This window comes from Panicum virgatum, chromosome 9K, assembly GCF_016808335.1.
Source record: "Panicum virgatum strain AP13 chromosome 9K, P.virgatum_v5, whole genome shotgun sequence".
Classification (NCBI taxonomy): Eukaryota; Viridiplantae; Streptophyta; class Magnoliopsida; order Poales; family Poaceae; genus Panicum; species Panicum virgatum.
Genome location: NC_053144.1, coordinates 29,135,715 through 29,161,020, shown reverse-complemented (window position 1 = coordinate 29,161,020; position 25,306 = coordinate 29,135,715).

Here is a 25,306-nt window from a genome sequence, read left to right as displayed (position 1 = left end):
TCAGGGATTACATTGAATCATATAGAAGCCGGCAAAGAAGAAAGAATGATGAGCGGGGGCACATGTGAAGGCTAGAGGAACGGCTCATGTCACACGATCAAAGACTGGAGGAAGAGGTTCAACGCCAAGTGGCCATAGCAATGAGCCAGCAACAACAAGCGCAAACGGTGCCTCTAGAGCCTAATGTCGCAGCCGATCACATGTCTCAGCAGAAAAGCAGCTGCGCTTCCACAGACGTCGCCGTCGCTGAGCCAACGGGGATCCAGGCCGCAGTTGAAGCATCGGCCCCGCAGCGATTTCCAGTGGATTAGATCACCCAGCGGACACCTTGTGACCTGCAGACTGCTGTTAAGAACTTAATGTTCACTGTTGCGTACGGTACCGCCATGCCAACTCAACCAGGCGACGTGTACCACGGGCAGCAAATTCCGCCAGGATACACACGAGTTGGCGTGGAGCAGGTGTGCCAGGGTTGGGAGACGCTCGAGCTTGATATTCCTGGAGGCGATGGGGAAAGGACACTAGTAGAAGCCATTCATGGCTACATCCTATGGGATAAGCGCTACATTGTCCTAAAGTCGGATGATCAAACACCAAGACCGGCATCTCAGCATGCCTCTCCAAGGCCGGCATCTCCGCAAAACTCCCCAAGGGCAGCACTGTCTCGGCAAGGATCACCGGCACATTCTCCTTCACCATCATCTCATGCGCCGATGAACACTCAAGCGTCACCGTCGCCTCCATGGTCACCCCCTCTGCCGCCGGCAAAGAAGCAGAAACGGCCACCGGCAAAGAAGGTAGCTGCACCAGCTAAGGAACCTCCAAAGAAGAAGGAAAAGGAGAAGAAAACCAAGGAGGCTCCTATTAAACCCTGGGACATGAGCCTTGAAGAATGCGATCGGATAACTCAAGAAAGAGTTAAAGAGCACTTCAAGCCGAAGCCGAAGCCGGAGCCCGAGAAAGTCATAAATCCGATAGATTTGAAAATTTTTAAGGGAATGTGCGAAGCAAATAAGAGAAAATTCATTCCGAGAGACCCCCCCTTCAGACTACGAACGCACAATTATCAAAACTACTGAGAAAAAGAAGAGACAATCAAAGTCATCGTCGTCCGACGTTCCACAGCTCGGAGCCCAAAAGAAACAATCAATAGAGCCTCTCGTAGTGGGACAGACGACGCAAGAACAAGACTTTGTTACATTTTTGAAAGAATCAAACCTGACGGCGGCTCAGATTGCAGGGGGAGAAGATATTCCAAAGGCCGATGTGGTCGTCAAATGGACGTTTGAGATCGGCAAAACTCTTGTACCCCCGAAGTGGTGTCTGTGCTTCCAACGCAAATGTATAAGCTGCACCAGCACTACATGCGTGCGATGGCCGATTGCATCTTCATGCAGGGCGCAAAGATTAAAGATGACGATTTCTTACGGGGGGAGGCCATTATATGGATAAACTGGGAAGAAATTTACCAACTATTCCATCAGGAGGCCCTCGACATCTCTATGGTCGGCTTGTGGGTTCTGTAAGTATTTTACTCACCTTACATATTGTTTTGCATGATCTCAACATACTGATCCCTTGATTTATTCGCTATCATGTAGAATGGAGATACAAACTTGCAGGAGAAAGGGATACTCTCACCTCAGCTTCATCGACCCAATTACTTGTAATTGGAGGCTTCTACGCGACAGTTCCGATGAGATATTCCAAAACTTGTTTAAGTACATAAGCGTTCTTCACAACAAGCAAATGATATTGTTTCCTTACAACTTTGCGTGAGTGATTCCTTCTGTCTAACTCTTTCTATTCTGTAATCGAATTGTTTAAATCTTAACTACCAAGAACTGCCTCCATATAATCTTGCAGTGAACACTGGGTCCTAATTGTCATAATTCCCGAGAAGAGCCTACTCGTGGTTATGGACTCATTGAGGAGACCTCCAGAACAATACGAAACTCTTCTTAACATGATGAAAAAGTAATTCTACCACTACTCCGTCGATGGCCGATAATTTGAATCACTTTGTTACTTGACTATAATTGTTCTAATCATGCACAGGGTTTGGAAAGAATTCGCTAAAAATCATCCAGGTAAATTTGACAAGGAATTGAAGATCAAGACAGATTTTGCGGTACGCATTTGGATGATTCGTTGCACGATTCATTAGTTTTATTATATATTCATGTAAATACCTGATAATTTCTTCTCTCTTAAAGTGTATGAGGCAGAAACAAGGCACTGTATTGTGCGCATACTATGTATGCGAGAACATCCATGGTCCGGTAGGTCCTCCAAAGGGTTGGACAGATTGGGAGGAGGAAGTAAGTAAAAAACTTGTTAGTATTTGAACTCGTATTTTAATTAGTCGAAATTAATTATCCCCTTTTTCCATAGGTCGGGGAGATGCGCGATAAACTCATACCGGAGGAAAAGATTATGGCGATTCAAGAACAATTCTCCGGATTTATTGTTGAGCAAGTCCTCGATCCAAAAAGCGAATTCTACTATGATGGAATATCTAATATTGACAATCACAGCAAATATGACAATATACACGTATATATGTAATTAAGAACGAATATACCTATGCAAATATGATGGAGTATGTATGTATTATATATATAAGCACTCCAATAATATATATGTGTATATATATATTGATATAATATTGGTCCTAGACATTTTCATATGTAAAGGAATTCACATGTATAGATATGTGTATACATATATATATAAGTGAATTAATTTATATATATAATCTATCTAGGACAAATATTATATAAGTAACTATATATATATATGTATATATTAGTGGAGATCATACACACTGAATTCCAATACATAAGTTTAATTGAAATGCAAAAGTATAATTGAAATAGAAAAAGAATTGAGAAAAGAAAAACATGAAAAAAAAGACCTTTTGTCCCGGTTGGTAACACCAACCGGGACAAAATGGTGTGCCAGCCACGTGGGCGCTGGCAGCACCTTTTGTCCCCGTTGGTGTTACCAACCGGGACAAAAGGTCCTCTTTTGTCCCGGTTGCCGGACTGGCGTTCCCGGTTGGGAAACCGGGACAACAGGGGTTTCCCAACCGGGACAAATCAATGTTTTTGTAGTAGTGGTTCCATACTTGGTGAGCTATGCTTAGTTTTGCAGTTAGAATACTTAGGTATGGAAATTATGATACGACCATTCAAGCAATCGTACGGGTATAATTTATCATTTTCTAAATTTGTATGGGAAAGGTATAATTTGTTAAATATGCTGTGAAAGGAAGTCAAATGTTGCCTATAAATAATATTCCTAGCTGTGTAGAACACAGATCACATAAACGGCTGCAAATGATGGATGATGGGTCCTAAAAATCTGGATTATATAAAAATATAAAAATAGGTAGTGCCTCCTAACTTTGATCAAAAAATAAATGTATATTTAAGAATACATACCGAGAAGCAGATAGCAATGGGCCAAGCCCAACTAGAGTTAGTTCCACAAGAATGCTAATTTGCTTGGATCAAGTTTGATGGGGGTTACGGGACTGATCTTCGGAAATATATTGTCCAATGTGTTGACAGTCAAATTTGGCACCTGCTGAGGTCGACCGGTCTGACCGGTCGGGCCGACCGGTCAGACCGGTCTGGTCTGTACAGTTCGAGTAGAATTAGGGTTTTTGTAAAGAGTCCTCATGTAATCCTACTCATGAAGGGGTACGTCTTCCCCGGCCTATAAATATAAAGGCTAAGGCCGATTGAGGTTATTCCCAATCGAATCAAATCAAAATATCGCATTACTTTTTGTCTCTCAAACCCTAGCCTTTTTCAACCCTAGATTGCTTTCTTCCTTCGTCTCGACGGCGTTTGAAGACGTTCTGAGTGGCCTACCGACCTCAGAGCAACCCTACGTTCACGAGCTCCGATGGGGTTCCTCCCGAGCTCGCTGTTCTAGGTCTTCGCGAGTTCCCTGCTTGCACTGGTCAGACCAGTCGGCAAAACCGGTCAGACCGGTCCGCCCAGGGTTTACGCTGTGTTGATCGTTTTGACGATCGTCTGCGTGTTCTAGCGCATTCGATTGTGTTGGCGTGATTCTGTGTCAACACACTTTTTGGCGACTCCGCTGGAAAAAGATTAATCTGGTTGTAAAACCGATCTAATCTACTCCTCGAAGAAGATGGGCTCTTCAGAGATCAACAAGGAAAACATCATCACGGCTACAATGGAGGAGCTCACCGAAGAGGAGCGCAAGGCCTACCTTCTTATGGAGGAGAACGTCAAAGCACAATTCTTGAAGGGCTTCAAGAAGGATCGTGGTGGCCTCGTCAAGAGGGTGGAGGAGTTCGTACTGCCGTCTCTCAAGCTTAGCAAGGATAAGATTGAATAGATCCCCAATGCAAGCCTCTCTCCCTCTGATATGTTAGATCGAATGTCATCCATAATGGATCAAAAGATTGTTGCTGCACAAGCTGCTGCGGGTGATATTTTGATTAAATTGAGTAGTGATGTTGATGCACTTAAAGGTAAACAACCCATGTCAGATCCTAGCTCATCAGATCCGAGTTCGGCTACCCCTGAGTTCTCATCTGAACCACTCTATGGTATGCCGCCGAACTCGTTCTCAAGGCAAACCCCGCCATCGTCGACCGTGCACACTGCACCTGCCGGACCGGACCCACAGACCGGTCAGACCGGTCCGACCGGTCAGACCGGTCAGACCGGTTATCAAACCGGTCAGACCGGTCACTCAGTGTCGTCGCCGACGCCTCTCGAGACAATTCCAGGTTCGGCTGCCCCTAGCCGAACTAATGAATTGTCACTATATACACCACCTCGCACTACTACTGTAGCGGGAGGACCACGAGGATCTGGACCTAACCAAGGACCGATCCCGATTTCTTTACAGACGATGGCGCATGGAAATTCTAATGCGCATCGTTTTTCTGAGTTTTATACCAGCCAACACTATCAGGCCGATTTTCTTAAGTTCAAAGAGGATCTGGCAAATGCGATTAAAATTAAGCTTGGGGTGGATATGGGTACTACATGTTTATATCAAAAACCTTATCCCGCTGAGTTTACTAAATTTAATGATGATGATTCTCGTAAAACTTGGGAACGCGTTAGTCAATATGTCTTGCATTTAGGAGAAGCCGGTTTCAATGATGCTTTGTGTGTGCGTTTATTTTCTTTATCTTTGACTGGGATGGCTTTCTCTTGGTTTTCCTCGCTTGCTCCCAATTCTATTCGCAATTGGGCTCAATTGGAGTGGGGAAACCGAAGCAAAACTGTTGGACTTAACATCGATTAAGCAAGGACGTGATGAATCTTCTTCGGATTATTTCAAAAGATTTAAAGAAATTAAAAATCGGTGTTTTAGTTTGACAATTTCCGAAAAGAATTTGGTGGATTTGGCGTTTAATGGTTTACATTCTTATTTGAAAGAGAAACTCGAGGGCTTTGAATATCATATTGTGAATTTTTTGCAAGTCAAAGCTATGGGTTTAGAGTTTAAACTTAAAAATGCCAAAGATACTTTCAAGCCTCATCGGTCCAACACACATATTCTTGATCATGATTCGGATAGTTCAGACAATGATAGCAAGAAAGTATATGCTGCTGAGTTTGTTTGGCCATCAAAGGCCAAACCCGGTTTAGTTCCGTCTCTCAAGCCAATTCAAAAGAATCGGCAAGAGGAGCTGAAATTTAATTTTGATGTTTCTAAGTGTGATCGGATTTTTGATGAATTGCTTAAGAATGGTAACATCCGATTGTCACATGCTATTCCATCTCCTGACGAACTTAAACGACATGCATATTGTAAGTGGCATAACTCTACATCTCATGCTACTAATGATTGTAATGTATTTCGTCGACAGGTACAATCGGCCATTAATGAAGGACAATTGATACTTTCTGAGATGCAAATTGACAAGGCTCCTTTCCCTATTCATACGCTGGAATTGAACAATCCAAAGGTGCTCATTCGGCCGGAACATGCCGAAGGAGCTAAGGGGAAGAATGTTATCATCGGTGATCCAAGACCGATGGATACAAGTGACAAGATCCTTGCCCGGGAAGTCATCAAAGAGAAGACTGATGATGGCAAGGATACTCTGAAGATCATAGTCAAAAATCCCAGACTCGGGGGGCAAGGAAGCTCTCCACCAGAAAATCGGTCTACTGATCAAGCACGACTGGTCAGACCGGTTTCTCCGACCGGTCAGACCGGTGTCTCCGACCGGTCAGACCGGTGTCTCCGATCGGTCAGACCGGTCCGACCGGTTAGACTGGTTCCTCCAGCCGGTCAGACTGCCCTGATGACCGTCCCTGGACTTTCAAGCCAAAACGTCCGGAAGTGGGTACTTGGAAGACCAACGAGGTGAAGGTGCAGGGAAGAGCTGCTAACCAGAAGCCCACCTTCAACCAGTTGTTGAACAAGTACACAAAGGCCGTTCAAAACGATCGGCAGCTAAAAAAGAGACCGCGTTCACCACCGCGCCAAGATCGTCCAGCGTCCCCAAGGAGGGAATCCAACAGGTGCAGAAGTGATGTTGTCACATTGTATCCTCCTAAGAAGATGTATGCTACCATGCCATGGATGCCACCGGCGTCAAATGCAACAAATCCGGCGTGGGAGCATGAAGGGATATGGATGCAGTGTTTCCCAATGCCTTATCCTCTACATTATCAGGGGGAAAGTTCCAGAGTACCAGTACATGACCGATTGGGACCACGCCAATCTGGTCCCGTGCAGCAGGCTGCACCGGTCAGACCGGTCGCCTCCGACCGGTCAGACCGGTCTCATCAGATGCCAGGACAAGCTCCTGTTCCGAGGTTTGAGTATCGCATCAAAGAGAAGAAGGAGGAGCAGAAGCCTGTGGTTGACTCAGAGAAGCTTAAAGCCGATGTTCTGGTTCAAATCGGTGAAATCAAGGTGCCCATAAAGGATACGGGCAAAAAATCGATGGATTTAGATACATCGGTTGATGTTCCTTCGCAAAAGCCGGTCATGGCCAATGATCATGAGGCCGGTAGCAGCAAGAGCGCAGCGGACAAGTACCATTAGCCTAGGTGGTGCCCTTCGGGTTTAACTCATACACAGAAGAGGAAATTGCAGCGCCTTCGCAACAAAGAAAAGAAGGAGCAAGAGAAAGAGAAGATGAGGGATGAGGACTTCAACAGATACATGCCCATGTTCCCTCAAAGCAAGGTTTGGAAGGCCAAGACAGCTGATCAGCCAGCCAGACCGGTCGGACCGCCACAGCCGACCGGTCAGACCGGTCGATCCTTCTGCAGAGCCAGCAGCCGAATCGGCGCCGCCCGTTTCGGTTTCTTCTGTTGATGGAGCCCCAGCAGTTCCTCTGACAGCAGAAGACGAGGAATTGGTGGATTATGAGGCATCTCTGGAGCACACCAATTTGGAGATCAATGTGGTGCACTTGTCTTCGGATTACTTTGTGGTTCCGGAGGAGGACATGGCTCATCTTCAGTTTGGGCCTCGTGAAGCTGTGTTCTAGAAGCCAAGCGAGAAGGACAACCATCTGAAGGCTCTTTACATGAGGGGACACATCAACGGGAAGCCGGTAACTCGCATGCTAGTGGATGGTGGGGCCATTATAAATCTTATGCCCTACTCATTGCACAAGAAGCTCGGTGGCCAAGACGAACATGACGGTCAGTGGCATTGGAGGGAGCGAGCCCCTTAGCGCCTAAGGAGTTGCTTCCATGGAGCTCACCATTGGGAGTAAGACGCTTGCTACAGCTTTCTTCGTCTCGGAAGTGCAAGGTAACTACAATTTGATTCTTGGGAGGGATTGGATTCATGCAAATCAGTGTGTTCCTTCTACCTTGCATCAGTTTCTTGTTCAGTGGATCAGCGATGAGGTCGAGATTGTCCATGGGGACACTTCGTCCTTTGTTGCTTTGGCCGATTCGAATTCTATTAGTGCACACGACAACGTCAAGTGTTTATCGGGCGTGGATCTGTCCGATTATGATTTGATCAGTTGCACTAAGGATAGTTTTGTTTCTGCTGTACTAAAGCCGATGGATAATTGGCTAAATCATTTAATGTAAATCAGATGAGTACAACAGAAGCTCTAGAAGCGACCGGTCAGACCGCTCGTGCTGACCGGTCAGACCGGTCCTGTCCCGTTCAGCGCACAGGGCCGACCGGTCAGACCGGACACCCCGATCGGTCAGACCAGTCCAACATAGAATGGCTGCAGCAGAGGCTAGGTCAATATCGGGCATGTATGAACGATATGTGTGAAGCCACTGAGGATTCTGATGATCTAGATAAGCTGGGCCAAGGGTTTACATCGGCCGATCCTTTAGAAAAGGTAGACATTGGTGATGGAACTGTTCCTAGGCCGACCTTTGTAAACAAAAATTTATCGGCTGAATATAAAGCTGATTTGGTTAATTTATTGATGGAATATATTGATTGCTTTGCTTGGGAGTATCATGAAATGCCTGGTTTGAGTCGTGAACTTATTGAGCATCGTTTACCAATTAAAGCCGGTTTTAGACCTTATAAACAACCGGTTAGACGTTTCAATCCCATTATTTATGACCGAATTAAAACTGAAATTAATCGTTTACTTGATGCTGGATTTATTCGGTCTTGTCGTTATGCTGATTGGATCTCTAATATTGTGCCCATTGAGAAAAAAGATTCGGGAAAAATTAGAGTGTGCATTGATTTTAGAGATCTTAATAAAGCTACTCCCAAGGATGAATATCCTATGCCTATAGCCGATATGTTGATCAATGAGGCTTCTAGACATCGTGTCATTAGTTTTCTTGATGGTAACGCCAGTTACAATCAAATATTTATGGCCGAAGAAGATATATCTAAAACGGCCTTTAGATGTCCGGGATTTGTCGGCTTGTTTGAGTGGGGGGTTATGACTTTTGGTTTGAAAAATACGGGTGCTACTTATCAAAGAGCTATGAATTTAATCTTCCATGATTTGATTGGAGTCATCTTGGAGGTGTACATTGATGATATTGTCATTAAATCGGCCGGTTTAGATCACCATTTAGCTGATTTGAGACTTGCTCTTGAGAGGATGCGCTGATATGGTTTGAAGATGAATCCACTCAAATGTGCTTTTGGTGTATCGGCTGGAAAGTTTCTTGGCTTCATTATTCATGAGAAGGGAATAGAGATTGATCCTAAAAGAATTGAAGCCATGAGGAAGGTTGAAGCCCCTGCATGCAAGAAGGATTTACAGAAGTTCTTGGGCAAGGTAAATTTCTTTAGAAGGTTTATATCTAATTTGTCCGGGAAGATCGATGCTTTTACTCCTATTCTTCGGTTAAAAGATGAAACCGAATTTATTTGGGGGGCAAAACAGCAAGAAGCGTTTGAGAAGATCAAGATTTATTTGTCTTCGCAACCCGTACTCAAAGCACCTAGGAGAGGAGTACCTTTCAGACTTTATGTGACTGCTGAAGATAAGGTTATTGGGGCTGTTTTGACTCAGAAAACCGAAGGGAAGGAGTATATCATTACATATTTAAGCCGACGACTTATTGATGCGGAGACGAGGTATACATTTATTGAGAAGTTGTGTTTGTCTCTTTATTATGCTTGTACTAAATTAAGGTATTATCTACTATCTAGTACTTGCATAGTAATATGTCAAACCGATGTGATCAAACATATGTTACAAAAACCGATTTTGAGTGGTAGAATCAGCAAGTGGGCTTATGCTTTGGTTGAGTATGATTTGGCTTGTGAACCTTTAAAATCTATGAGAGGCCAAATTGTAGCGGATTTTATTGTTGAACATTGGATTAATGACAAGCATGATCTAGAAGTCGGCTATATTACTTGCACACCATGGAAGTTGTACTTTGATAGGATCGGTTTGCGGTGATGGTCAAGGAATTGGTGCTGTTCTTATTTCTCCGAATGGTGCCGTTTTTGAATTTTCAAACCGATTAGAAGAAGAATGCACAAATAACCAAGTTGAATATGAGGCGCTTCTATTTGGCTTGGAATTCTTGCAATCCATGGGCGTGAAGCATGTTGAAGCCTTTGGGGATTCCCTTCTGGTGGTGCAGCAAGTCTCCAAGGTATGCCAATGCTATAGCGGTTCTCTAAATGCATATCTTGATAAATGCCTTGATATTATTTCCACCTTCGATGAATTTATTATTAAACATAGCAAATACTCTGGCTCAGGAAGCATCTGGCTATAATGTTACGAAAAAATATTTCAACATTCGCAAGCCGATGCAAACGAAAGCTGAGTTTCTGGTTCTGGACGCACCGGTCCGACCGGTCAGCAAGACCGGTCTGACCGCCCAGACCGGTCTGACCGATCCAGAGACCGGTCTGACCGGTGATGCTGCTGTTGGTTCTGATTCGGCCAAAAAAGATGATTCAATTGTCTCGGCCGAAGCCCAGGATTGTAGGGTCCCTCTTATATCGTATTTGAGAGATCTTGATCGTGGTGCGGAGAGAAATATTCGGTGTTTGGCTTTCAAGTAAATTTTAATTGACGATGAGCTTTATCGTCGAACTTCCGAAGATTAGCTTCTCAAGTTTTTAGACTCGGATCAGGCTCGGGTTGCTATGGGTGAGGTTCATGAAGGTATTTGTGGTACTCATCAATCGGCTCCCAAAATGAAGTGGTTGCTCAGAAGAGCCGGTTTCTATTGGCCCACCATGCTATCCGATTGTTTTAAATACTATAAAGGGTGTGAAGAATGTTAGCGATTTGGTGATTTGCAATTGGTGCCTACTGCATTAATGCATCCTAATATTAAACCATGGTCGTTCCGAGGTTGGGGGTTAGATTTTATTGTACAAATTAATCCTCCATCTTCAAAGGGGCATTGCTTCGTGTTAGTTGCTACATATTACTTTACTAAGTGGACCGAAGCAGTTCCTTTGAAGAATATGACACATAGGGAGGTAATTGAGTTTATTACTGAGCATATTATTCATAGATTCGGCATTCCACAAACTTTGACAACAGATCAAGGTTCTTCATTTATATCAAAAGAGGTGCGTGCCTTTGCCGAATCTTATAAGATTAAGTTGCTCAATTCATCTCCATACTATGCTCAGGCCAATGGGCAGGCCGAGTCTAGTAATAAGATTTTGATCAAACTTATCAAGAAGAAGATAGAAGAAAATCCTAAGAGGTGGCATGAAATGTTATCCGAAGCATTGTGGGCTCATCATATATCTAGACATGGTGCTACTAAGGTTACTCCTTTTGAGCTTGTGTATGGTCAAGAGGCCGTTTTACCCGTTGAGGTAAATCTGGACGCATATAGATTGGCAAAGCAAAATGATCTCTCCGCTGTTGATTACCATGATTTGATGATGGATAATATTGATGAGGTGACCGACAAGCGTTTGAAGTCTTTGAAGGAGATTGAGAAAGACAAGCTTCGGGTGGCCAGAGCTTACAACAAAAAGGTAAAACTTAAGTCTTTTCAGGTTGGGGATCTGGTTTGGAAGACAATTTTGCCTCTTGGGATGAAAAGCAACAAGTTTGGCAAATGGTCGCCAAGTTGGGAGGGTCCATACAAGATTGTCAAGGTTATCTTCGGTATTTCATATGTGATGGAGACGGTGCAAGGTGAACGTCTACCTAGGGCTATCAATGGGAGATACTTGAAGAAATTCTATCCTATCGTATGGCAAAGTGCATGAAGACGAAGATGACCGGTATTGGATATCGCCCTTAGTTTTATTTTTGGACTTGTATGCTCTGTGTGAAACGTGTACATTAGGATAGTTCTTGCTTTTTAGCTTGTGAAACTCACCAAAAAGCAGGGGGCATATGTTGACAGCCAAATTTGGCACCTGCTGAGGTCGACCAGTCTGACCGGTCGGGCCGACCGGTCAGACCGGTCTGGTCTGTACAGTTCGAGTAGAATTAGGGTTTTTGTAAAGAGTCATCATGTAATCCTACTCATGAAGGGGTACGTATTCCCCGGCCTATAAATATAAAGGCTAAGGCCGATTGAGATTATTCCCAATCGAATCAAATCAAAATATCGCATTACTTTTTATCTCTCAAACCCTAGCCTTTTCCAACCCTAGATTGCTTTCTTCCTTCGTCTCGACGGTGTTTGAAGACATTCTGAGTGGCCTGCCGACCTCAGAGCAACCCTACGTTCACGAGCTCCGACGGGGTCCCTCCCGAGCTCGCTGTTCTAGGTCTTCGCGAGTTCCCTGCTTGCACCGGTCGGCAAAACCTGCCAGACTGGTCCGCCCAGGGTTTTCTCTATGTTGATCGTTTTGACGATCGTCCGTGCGTTCTAGCGCATTCGAGTGTGTTGGCGTGATTCTGTGTCAACACAATGCCCAACTGTGTAATGAAAGCAGAATGCCATGAAAGCATCCTGAGTTCCTGACATAAATGAAACCAAGTAATTTACAGGTTGCGCAAAACCTCGGCAGTCACATACCACTAGGATTATGAAATCTCTGAAAACTTTGGCCGGACTGCAGAAAAAAAGACATATGCATCCCTTCATATCTTTCTTAGACATATTGTAGGCTTTACCTGATCAGTATATCGACGGACTGTGTCCAGTTGAGTAGGATAAATCCCATGATCATGCAATTATAATTATACTTGTGGTAAGTACTGAAATGTGTGAACTTTAATTAGTTGTAGTATGACGTGCATGTGCGTGAGCATTTGCATGTGTAATTGTTTCTTAAATGGAATATCATTTCAACTAATTGTCACATAAGTTACTCAAGAATGTACACTCACATATAAAAAGACGGCAAGAAAAACAAAGTTCAGTTTGTTAGGTTATTCGTTGTGTTGAAATTTATACTCACCTAGGTTCGAGTCCCTAACTAATAATAAGCATGAATATTTTCACATTTTCAAGTAATTATTATTTATGCGGCGACGCTGTGTGGTCACTTTATGCATGTAGTGAGGATATGCTTGTGTACCGTGTTAAAAAAGAGTACAACTCTGCTGTGACTAGAGATGTAGCTAGTCTTATCTGTGTAGTGAGACGGCACTGCTAATAAACTACCTTCAGCCTCGACAAAGAGACAAACCATGCGAATTCTTATCCCGCAGTTTTCCTGCAAGAATATCCGGTACTTCCGCGTAGAAGAAGGCTTAATCCGTCGAATATCCGGTTGGGATTAAACGACGGGAAGCTAGAGTGGTTGGCGTCAGGCCAACTTCATGATTAAGCTTCACCTTTTCTGCCTAGCAAGACACGTTTTAATCCCGTTTGGCCTAAGCCAATTGAGCTAAACAAAATTATTTTAAAAGAGGAAGGACAAAAATGCAAAGACAGAACAAAACATCAACGCTATAAATTTTTTTATATTAACAGCACTTTTTATCCTAAAGAGCACTTTTTGTGTGCTAAAAGTGTCTAGAGAAGCTAATGGTCCACAAGACTCGGCTCGATTCAAACCATCTTTTTTTTCAGACAACTCCAGGGAAAAAGGAAAATACAAAAGGATATTTTAAAGCCAAACCTTTGACCGCGCACAGCAAGCAACTAAAGGGACGAGTGAAGTCAGATCGGATATGCCTCTGCCTCTCGGCATCGGCCGCAACGTTCCACCTCAACTTTCCACGTCCCGTGTTGACAGGGGGGCAAATCTTGCAAGATACCGGATTTGGCCCGGACCACCTTTCCTTGTGGCACCGCCTTGACAAAAAAAAACAACCGGGGTGAATGGACCCCACCGTTTTTTATTAAAAAAATCAATCCAATTTCTCCCGGCTACGGAAAAACTCTCGAACCCTTGAGCACAGCGAGGGGGTAACCAACCTCCACTTTGGTTATTTCTCTAGACTAGACAAAGATGTGCTCATGTGCAGGCATATACCCATACTGCGTACAATCATCAGGGGATGTGAACCGGACACACATAAAGATTATTCTTGCAAGCAACAAGATACAAGCATAAATGACAGTACAGAACTGGACTTGTAGCTAAAGCCGAAAGCATCCATGTATGTATACCGCTCTACATAAATATGATTAGTGTGTTGCCCCCATTATTACAGCAAGCGGTGGTACGGCACTAAATCTCAAGTTATAACAAGTTTTCTACATCTTCCAAGACTGTAGCTAGAATGATTGTATTATTTGGACTTTAAAAATGAATGTAATGAGATTTATTGCAATAGAGAATGGGTTTTCATCATCCAAACTCATCCATGTCATTGCAAATCATTAACTTCATTTGCAAACTATAGGTTAAGTTCTTATGGTGGCACCTGCCCAGTGCTCTTATTTTTATCTAATAGTTATTTTAATGATAGGCAATACAATGTGCTCTCCAGTATTGACATCGTTATTGACTTTGTTAATCTCAAGATATTCAAACTCACACTCTTAAATGTGTTTATATTATGAGGTAGAACATGTGGGCCAAGTTCATCAGGTGAATGCGCTTGCTATTTGAACATTTGCATTTACGCTGTGTCCGAAAAGATTTAATATTATTGACATATAAATTCTACTTCCTCTATCTGTCCCAAGCAAAAAAAAAAACTCCAACCCACAAAGATATGCGTTGGAGACTGCATCTCTTTGGCATACTACAAATAAACCGGACCGGATGTCCGGATCCGAATGGTCGACGCTGTCGTTCTGTCCCATAAAAAGTGTAATTGTGAGTTTGAAAAAAAAACTCATAAAGAGTGCAATTTTAGAGATTGGATCTCAATTATCTGTCTAATTAAGTAGTCAGATTTGAATTGCATATCAAAGCTAACCATGTGTGCCAAATAATTGAGGGCATAAGTCTTTTCACGCCACCACTAATCTACCCAGAATTGATTCTACAGTCGCCCGCTCCAAATCAATCTCACGGTCAAATCTCCCGTCCGCCGTGATTCACGTGGAGGGCCCCCACCTCCAGAGCGGCAGGCTCTCTCCTTTCCTTCTTCTCTTTCATCTTCCTCTTCCACTTCCCTTTTCACTGCTGCGCCTGGGTGAGCGGCGGCATCAGGACTGCGCGGCTAGGCGGAGCGGGGCGGCATGCCTAGGCACAGCAGTGGCTCCGGGGCGGGGCGGCGCAGCAAGGTGGAGGCGGCGCGGCCCGGCGGGCCTCCACGGGGCGAGCTCCGCGTGCGGCGTAGCGCGCTCCCCGTCCCCGGCGGTGGCGACGGCGAGCTCCCCCGGACACTCGCGCCCCGTCTGCAGCGAGCTCCCCAAGGTGCTTTTCTTTTTTTTTTGTGCTGCAAAAGTTTTTCAATAAAACTTTTTCCCCCAAACTTTTTTCTGACATTTGATGGAAAAGTCTTTTTTATAAAAAAATTCACCTGAATCTTTTTTGATTTTGGATGAAAAATTTTACTCTTCAATTTTTTCTCAAAATTTTCTTTTACAATTTTTTTCTCATAAAATTTTTTCAGACTCTTCATTTTTTTCTGAAAAGTTCCTTGAAAATTTTTTCAGACTCTCCAATTTTTTTCTTAAGAAAATTCTCTGAAAAATTATCAGAAAAGGACAAAAATATTTCTAAAAAAGGGGGAAAAATGAGAAAAGACAGGGCTCCCTACGGTCGACCGTATCCGAAAAGAGAATCGGAGCTGGTGCCGCCCAACATGCCAGAAAGAGAATATGAAATGGCGCACGTAACAAAAAATGGAGAAAGCGGAGGCTGTCCGAGAATCGACGTGCAGTCCGATCCTTACGGGCGATGGTAACTTAGGGAGCCCCACTAATCTGTCTGAAAAAATTCAAAATTGTATTTTTTATAGTACAGAGGGAGGGAGTATCGGCAGAAGGAAGGACCCGTGAGCAGCATTGCAGAGCCAGATAGGGACTGAGTGACAATAGGAAGGTTCTGCTGGAATGTCAACAGTGGACTTTCGAAGATCCCATGGAATCATACCCTTCACGGGCCGAACAAGACCCGTGCGGATCCATGGAGAAGCAAAAACCTGTTATACTTCTAGGATCAACTAGTGCACGGATCGAGCGGGTATTACCTTTCTCTTTCCTTTTCATGAGTACAAAGGGGTCCTAGATCTAGAACATAGAGTACACAGAGAGAGAGAGGGAGAGACCATCACCGCCAGCGCTTGAACTCGATCCGGCGGCCATCTCTGGTTCGCTATGAAGATCTGCTCTAGGGCAGCGGCGAGTGATGCAGCAGCTTCACGGTCGCGGCGGCGTTGTCGTGGACGACGGTGCCACCGGCGACGAGTCGAGGACGATGGCGGTGGCGGCGGCGGCGGTGGAGACGCCAATGGAGTCGAGGACGACGGCTGGTGTGGCGCAGAGGCGGCGGCTTCCCGTTGCTTCTGCGCACCCTCAGATCGGGTTAGGGTTCTTCGGTGGGTTTGGCGGCGCACGGCGAACCTCGTGCTGTGTGCCGCCGGCCTCCACCTCTCTTTATAGCGCAGCGCAACGGGGGCCCACCAACCATGTGTTGAGTTGGGCGCCCCCGATCAGGTCGCGGATTAAGGGCCTAATAGGCCGTTGGGCCTATTAGGAAGGAGATCAATCCAACATTCTCCCTCTTGATCTCACTTTTTACTTTAACTTTATACTTTAACTTGAAATTTTTTCCTTTAGTTGTTCCATCACAGATTAATGAATAGAGCATGCTTTATCGTCACGGTCCAAGACCGATAGACTCAACAGCTACCACACATATCACTGTTTTGAAACAAATTCTTTCTTTTTTTTGGCCCTTTTATTCTCCAGAAATCACAGGTTTTCCCTTAAACTCATGCCGGCTATGTGTTCCATGAACACATTGGGTGGTAAGCCTTTAGTGAGCAGATCCGTAAGCATTTTCTTTGTGCTTATATGCTCGAGTGTAATATAGTGATTCTGGATTTTTTCCTTCACAACATAAAACTTTATGTCAATATGTTTGGCAGCACCACTTAATTTATTGTTGTGAGCATAAAACACTGCTGGTTCACTGTCGCAGTACATTCTGAGTGGTCTTTGAATGCTGTCTACCATTCAACCTGCCCCGAGGCCTCATAACATGCCACAAATTCAGCGTACATCGTCGATGATGCAGTGACGCTTTGTTTGGAGCTTTTCCACGATATAGCCCCCCTGCGAGTGTGAACACATAACCGGACGTGTACTTTCGGTCATCGATGTCCCCCGCAAAATCCGCATCTGAGTACCCTTCTATCTCTAGGGAATCGGATTTTCTGTATGTTAGCATGAGGCCTTTTGTGCCTTGCACATAACGTAAAGCTTTCTTTACCATGATCCAGTGTGGCTGTCCTGGATTACTTTGATATCTGCCAAGTATCCTGGTAACAAATGCTAAGTCAGGGCGTGTACAAACTTGAGCATACTGTAGGCTTCCGACAGCTGAAGCATATGGAACCGCTTTCATTTGATCGAGGTTCCTGGGACATTGAAATTTCCCAAATCTATCGCCCTTGACTATTGGAGCAGGTGAAGGCTTGCACATATGCATACTGTACTTCTTTAGAACCTTTTCTAAATATGCCTTTTGTGATAGTCCTAATATCCCCTTTGCTCTATCTCGGTGAATTTTAATTCCCAAAACAAATGAAGCTTCACCAAGATCTTTCATATCAAAGTTTGAGGACAAGAATTTCTTTGTCTCCAATAGCAGACCAACATCGCTACTAGCAAGTAGAATGTCATTCACATACAGGATTAGGAAAATAAATTTTCCACTTCTGAACTTTGCATAAATGCAATTGTCCTCATTTTCTTGAAACCCAAATTTCCTTATGGTTTCATCAAACTTTAAATACCACTGCCTGGAGGCTTGCTTTAATCCATAAATGAATTTCTTTAAGTGACACCCTATATGTTGTTTTCCTTTCACGACAAAACCTTTCGGTTGTGCCATGTAAATATTTTCATACAGATCCCCATTAAGAAATGTCATCTTTACATCCATCTGATGTAACTCTAAGTCATAATGTGCTACCAATGCCATTATAATCCTAAAGGAATCTTTACACGAAACCGTAGAAAAGGTTTCGTTATAGTCTATCCCTTCTCTTTGCGTAAAGCCTTTTCCCACGAGTCATGCTTTGAACCTTTCTACATTCTCTTTGTAGTCATGTTTTATCTTGTAGACCCATTTACAGCCTACTGTTTTGGCTCCTTTAGGAATTTCCTCTAAGTCCCAAACATCATTGGAACTCATTGATTTCATATCATCCTTCATAGCTTCCAGCCATTTAGATGAGTGAACACTTCTCATGGCTTCTTCATATGAAGTGGGATCACCCTCCATATAAACCTCTTCTGTATTATAAACTTCATAGTCGCAAGAAATGACCGACCTTCTTTCTCTTTGTGACCTTCTAAGGGCCACTGCTTGTGGCACATTTTGTGCCTCAACTTCTGGCACATTTTCCATAGGGGATTGTAGCTCCTCCTCCTCATGTCCAACCGCGGGTTCAGGCGGTTCCTGGATGACAGAACCTTCGCTCACTGTTGGTATGGGTGGAATTGCGACAGGTGTTGACACCGTAATATCTGGAATAGTTGGCGCAGCAACAACCGAAGAAGGTACTGGCATCACTATTTCAGGAACTTTTGGTGCAACATCAACAGGTAGTGAGAAAAATGGCTCTTGAATCATAGGAGTAGGCACATACACCCGCTTCTCCTCAAGGTCAATTTCTCTAGGTACCATGCTCCCCCTGATCATTTCATTTTCTAGAAAGACAGCATGTCTCATTTCTACAAACTTTGTATGTCTGTCTGGACAGTAGAAACAAAAACATTTCGACTTTTCAGGATAGCCGATAAAATGACAGCTTTTAGTTTTGGATCCAAATTTCCAATACTTGGATTAAACACTTTAGCCTCAGCTGGGCTCCCCCAGACCCGAAGGTGAGTCAGTGAGGGTTCTCTTCCTGTCCATAGCTCATACGGTGTATTGGGCACCGATTTGCTTGGCACTCTGTTGAGAATATAGATGGCAATTTTTAATGCCTCCATCCACAGACTCAATGGTAGTGTGGAATAACTCATCATACTGCGCACCATATCCATCAGTGTACGGTTGCGCCTTTCAGCTACTCCATTTTGCTGAGGCTCCCTCGGTGTGGAATATTGGGCAACTATACCATTTTCCTGTAAAAATCTTGCAAACGGTCCAGGAACTTGTCCATAAGGGGTATGTGTTATCGCCGTAAATTAACAGGATTAATTTATGGGACGAAAGCAAGATGGGCTTAAAGCAGAAGATTGAAGAAGACTTGTAAATCGGCTCCTGCGTGAGCATCTGGGCCACATGGGCCATGTATCTTAGATTTAGTTTAAGATTAGAAATAGAGTCCAATCGGGACAAGATTAGTTTAGATTGTTTCCCAAGTCTCCGGACTATAAATATGTACCCTTTGTTATTCGTAAAGAAGAGTGTCATCACGTCTCGCAAACAACAATCTCGGCGCATCGCCACCCCTAATCCTAGGGTTTCGTCCAAGTAAGCGTCATGCTGCCCTAATCGCTTCTCGTGATCAGGGCAGCGTTGTTCTTTCTTTTACCTTGGTATTACTCGTACTGAAGCGTTTTTTATGGCGAGTAATACTAGTTATCTTGATGTTCGTAGCATGGCTTTTAGTAGATCTATTGTGCTTCGTTGCTTATCATCTACGAATATCATGTTGTCTCTGTGCAGTCACGTTTCAATCTCATGCTAGTTCTTGTCGCATAGAATTAGTTGCACAGAGGCAACACCCTGCTTCTTTTAAGTTTAATAGATCTGATCTGTTATGATTTGCTCTTATCTTAAGAGTTTGCTTAATATCTGCTAGGTTAGGCCTTGTAAACGGGTTGGACGATCCGGTGGTGTAGTAGATGCTTTATCTTAAACGGCTCTTGCTAGTTCTTAGGTCTCTGTTTTGGGTTATGGTTTAGTTGTCTGTTATGTTCATTAGGCCTAGTCTTGTGTAGGATGATCCGATCTAGCAGTGAGGCTTTTATCATCATGAATTAGATTAATTAGATTTAATTGAAGCAGCCTTATAGTTATTTGCTTTATTCAACAATATCTGGATGCAAACAGATCCCATCTGACACCGGGACTCGATCGGCTCTTTAAAGCCGATGCAAGAGTCGTCCCGGGGAGCCGACCACGGCTCGGACTTATGTTTACATGTGTCTTTTTATGCAGGAAACTGTTTGGAGCACGTCCGCACCCTCCTGATCGGGTATAGGTCAGGTGGCATGCCCGGCTTTCCATACATTCTCCGGGCGCGTGACGGAATTGCGGGCCGTCGACGAGGGAGCAGTGCCTGCCAGCGCCCCGGCGACCTCCCGGCTCTTCGTGTTGCCTGTCGCTGCTCGCCGGTGGGTTTCGACCGACAACACATTCTGGCACGCCCAGTGGGACGCTTCTCGGCAACAACGTCCACTGCAACAATGACTGGAGCTCAAGATCAAGAACCCGCTCCCAAGCCCGTCACGTATGAAGAGCTCTCTCCTGAACACAAGAAGAAGTATGATGAGATCAAAGCTCTGCTGGAAGCCGATCTCATCGGCTCTTTCGAGAGGACCCGCAACCATGGCATCATGTGGAAAGGATTCTCACCAGAAGCCGCTCTCGACAACGTAGATCTGTCTGTGCCATCAGAAGAATGCACCAGAGCCCTGCGTCAGGAGATGAACTACATGGTGGCCCATTCGCTTCATCGTCACTCTCAAAGCCTGATGAACGAGCTCGAGTGCATGGCACACCGCGTCATCCAGGAGACAATCAAGAACCAGTGCTCTCCATCGGGACCAACCCTGGGGAGTCACACAGAGGAAGCTGCACTGCATTCTAGACCGGTATTGCCATTCTCATTCGTGGCTCCAAAACCACAAAATTCGCCGATCTACGTCGTCCACAAGATCGGCGGTGATCCTGGAGAAGGCCAATTCCTCACCGAGCCACCCAAGGAGATTCCGCATGGCTACACGTGCGCCTACATCCCTGACAGCGTCAGTCCAACACGCTCGGTGCAGATGGTAAACCCAGGAGCTTCTGGAGCAGACGCGGAGAAACAAGCGTGGCTGGCAAAGTACGCTACTGGACCGAGTGCTGAGCCATCGGCCCAGGAGTCCTTGGTGTGGAGCAGGTCAGTGCAATACTGAGAGACCAGTTTGTCATCCTGCCCAAGAGGAAAGCGATCGGCTATTCTAAGCCGTATCCAAGTGATTACGACTTGATCCCACTGCCACCCAAGTATCGGCTTCCTGAGTTCACCAAGTTCAACGGGTCAGAAGGAGCCAGCTCCATCGAGCATGTGAGCCGATACTTAACGCAGCTTGGGATGATCTCAGTATCGGATCCGCTGAGGGTCCGGTTCTTCGGCCAATCCCTTACAGGCCCAGCTTTTGGATGGTATGCATCATTGGCTCCGGATTCGATTCGGACTTGGAGGCAGCTTGAAGATCAATTCCATACCCAGTACCCCTCGGAGGCTGTTGAAGCTGGAATTGCCGACCTCGCCCAAGTCAGGCAGAAGCGAGGAGAGACTGTGTCAGAATACATACAGCGCTTCAGGGAGGTCAAGAACCGATGCTACTCGTTGCGCATCACAGAGAAGGAGGCAGTCGATCTGGCTATCCTGGGACTCGCTAAGCCGATCAAGGATGCGGCTTTTCAGTTGGAGTTCACATCTCTGGCGCACCTGGTACAGAAGCTTACAACATACGAACATTACCATCCTGAGCTGTACCAGGACAAGTTCAAGCGCCATGTAAACATGGCCCAGGCGGATGAATCTGATGACTCTGGCGAGGAGCAAGAAGTGGCCGTGGCAGAGTGGACTCGGGGGGTAAACCCTGTCCCGTGCAAGTGGGTCAAACAGTAGGGGCTTGTGAAGGGCTTCGACTTCGACGTAACCAAGGCAAAGCAGATATTTGATCTGCTCCTCAAAGAAAAATAGTTGAAGCTCCCAGAGAATCACAAGTTACCGACGGCACAAGAGTTGCAGGGAAGACTGTACTGCAAATGGCACCACTCGTTCACTCATTCCACGGGTGAATGCAAGGAGTCACGTCGTCAGATACAATCGGCTATCGAGCAAGGCCGATTAATCCTGGCTCAACACACGATGAAGGTTGACACAAAGCCTTTCCCACAAGCTAACATGGTGGAGCTGTCAGATTTTGGATCTAAGGGCCAGGATTTGGCATTCCATATCAACATGGTGGGACCCGTGCGCCGCCATGACAAGCACCGGAGAGAGGCTGCTTCTGGCAAACGGCCGCAGGATAGATGCGAACTGGAACAGCAGCATGTGACCGAAGAGCAGGTGCGTCACATCCGCAATCAGCTTCCAGCTTCTAATCGGCTTCTAGAAAAATACCAGTACTAGTACAAGTTGCGCCGCCGATACGAATCGGAAGAGGACGAGTACGAGCACCGCTCAGGAAGGACATTGGGGAGACGCCAGGCTATACGCGACCACTAGCATTGCCCGTTCTTCAGGTACTGCTGGAATTCCGGCATGAGCCGATTGCCTACTATAGATGATTGCTTGGAGTGCAGGCCTCGAGGACGCCAGCAGGACGAGACATCGGTGTTCCGGCGCTTAGGGCCCTGAACACGTCATGATGACCGTATGAGGAGGCCAACCAGGGGTGATTCCGAGCAAGAAGAAGAAGAAGATAGGTACCATCGTCCAAGGTGGTGTCTTGACGGGCTTAATCGCTCGCAAAAGCGCAGAGTGCAGCGCTTGCGCAATCTGGAAGAGGCAGAAGCAAAATACCTTGACGTCTTGAGGAAGGCACGTCTGGATCTCGCGGAACAGGTCAAGCGACCGCGAAGGGAGGAAAGGCGCCCTCCGAGAAAAGAGTGGCGCCCCAAGCAGACGAAAGCCGATGAGAAGCCATCGGCTGATGTGAACATGGTGTTCGTGCTCCCATCGGAGTTTTGGGCACCCCAACTGGAAGAATCGGCCATCGCACAATTGGATCTGGGCCCACGGCCGATCATCTTCGAGAAGCCCAAGGAGAAGAGCTACAAGCACCTGAAGGGATTGTATCTCAAGGGCTTCATCAATGGCAAGCCTGTGAATAGGATGTTGGTCGACATTGGTGCCGCAGTCAACCTGATGCCATACTCTGTGCTGCGCCGATTGGGTCGTTCTTCTGCCGATCTGATCAAGACCAATGTGATGCTTAATGACTTCAATGGACAGCCATCAGAGGCGGTGGGGGTTCTTAATGTGGAACTGACAGTGGGCTGCAAGACTGTACCAACATCGTTCTTCATTGTTAACAGCAAGAGTACATACACAGTGCTGCTTGGGAGGGACTGGATTCATGCCAACTGTTGTATCCCTTCCACAATGCATCAGTACCTCGTCCAATGGGATGGCGATGAAGTAGAAGTGGTCCCTGCAGATGATTCCAGCGAAGTCTCACTCGTAGATATGAACGCTTGGGATGCAGATGGATAAGAGCCGATCTCAGGGATCGCCCTGGAAGACTGTGATTGGATTGAGGCGACAAAAAACGGACTGAGGCTGGTCTTATCCACTGGCCTCACAGAGTAGACGCATCCTGGAATGCCACGGGATGTAATAGAGATAGAGAGGCCGGTCCCAGTGACCGGCCCCAAAAAATAGAAAAATCCTGTTTGGGTTCGAAATTGTTACATCATGTACACACGATGGCCTGCTCTGGCAGTTGGCCACTCATCGACTATTTGGTTTCGAATGATAACGGAAGTGTAGAAGCAGCCAGCCCACGCGGTTGGCCAAATAATTTTTCTTGTCATCTCCCTGTGTTTGCCGCTGATCTTGTGGACAACGAAGACTCGCTTGCGTTCGCAGCTGATTTTTCATACGACGGCAAACTCGGATACGGGTTCACGTCAGCTGATGATTTGGAAGAGGTTGACATCGGTCCTGGGGATAAGCCACGGTTGACATTTATCAGCAAGAAGTTGGATCCGGCCTTGCGAGAGGAGATGATTGCACTGCTGAAAGAGTGCCGGTACTATTTTGCATGGGACTACACCGAGATGCCCGGTCTGGATAGAAGCATCGTCGAGCATCGGCTCCCGCTCAAGAAAGGGTTTCGGCCGTTTCAGCAACGAGCACGTCAGATGAAGGCCGAAGTCCTAGAAGAAGTCAAGAAAGAGGTGGAGAAGATGCTGGATGATGGGTTCATCAGGCCGTGCCGGTATGCAGAATGGATCTCTAGCGTGGTACCGGTACAAATGAAGGATGGCCGATGGCGTGTCTGCGTCGATTTTAGAGATCTCAACAGAGCGACGCCAAAAGATGAATACCCGATGCCTGTTGCAGAAACATTGATCAACGCAGCTGCCGGCCACAAAATGATGAGTTTCATGGACGGCAATGCCAGTTACAACCAGATCTTCATGGCCCCGAAAGACGTGAACAAGACCGCGTTCAAAGTACCAGGCGCGGTCGGCTTGTTCGAGTACTTGGTGATGACCTTTGGACTGAAAAATACCGGTGCAACGTACCAACATGCCATGAATTATATTTTTCATGATCTCATCGGCAAACTAGTAGAGATCTATATTGATGATGTTGTGGTCAAGTCCAAATCGGCTGGGGGGGCATCTAGAAGATCTGCGTCAAGTTTTGGAGCGGACTCGGAGGTTTGGGCTCAAAATGAACCCAAAGAAGTGCGATTTCGGTGTGTCGGCCGGTCAATTTCTGGGATTCCTGGTGCATGAACGGGGAATCAAGATCGGCCTAAAAAGTCAAGAAGCTGTGAAGGCGATGAAGCCACCTACTACAAAGAAAGAGTTACAGAAGCTCATCGGTAAAATTAACTTTGTCAGACAATTTATTTCTAATCTGTCTGGACGCATTGAGCCGTTCATGGGTTTAGTGAAGATCAAATCCGATGATGAGTTTCGCTGGAGTGCAGAACAGCAGCAAGCTTTCGATGAAATCAAAGAATATTTGTCAAAGCCTCCAGTGTTGGTTCCTCATCAGCAAGATAGGCCGTTCTACGTGTACCTGTCCGTGGGTGACACTTCTATTGCTTCGGTGTTAGTCCAGAAGCACGACGGCCAGGAGAGGGTGGCTTTCTACCTCAGCAAGCGCATGTTAGACGCTGAGACCAGGTATCCTAAAATCGAGAAGCTTTGTCTTTGCTTATACTTTACATGTACAAAGCTTCACCATATTTTGCTCTCGGCGGAAACAATTTTCATATGCAAATCGGATGTCATAAAGCACATGCTGTCGGCTCCTGTCCTGAAAGGCCGGCTGGGAAAATTGATGTTTGCATTGTCAGAGTTCGATATTCGGTATCAGCCTGCGAAAGCAGTCAAAGGACAAGCACTGGCGGATCTTGTTGCAGACAGGATCAGCACTGATATTGCTGCATTATTT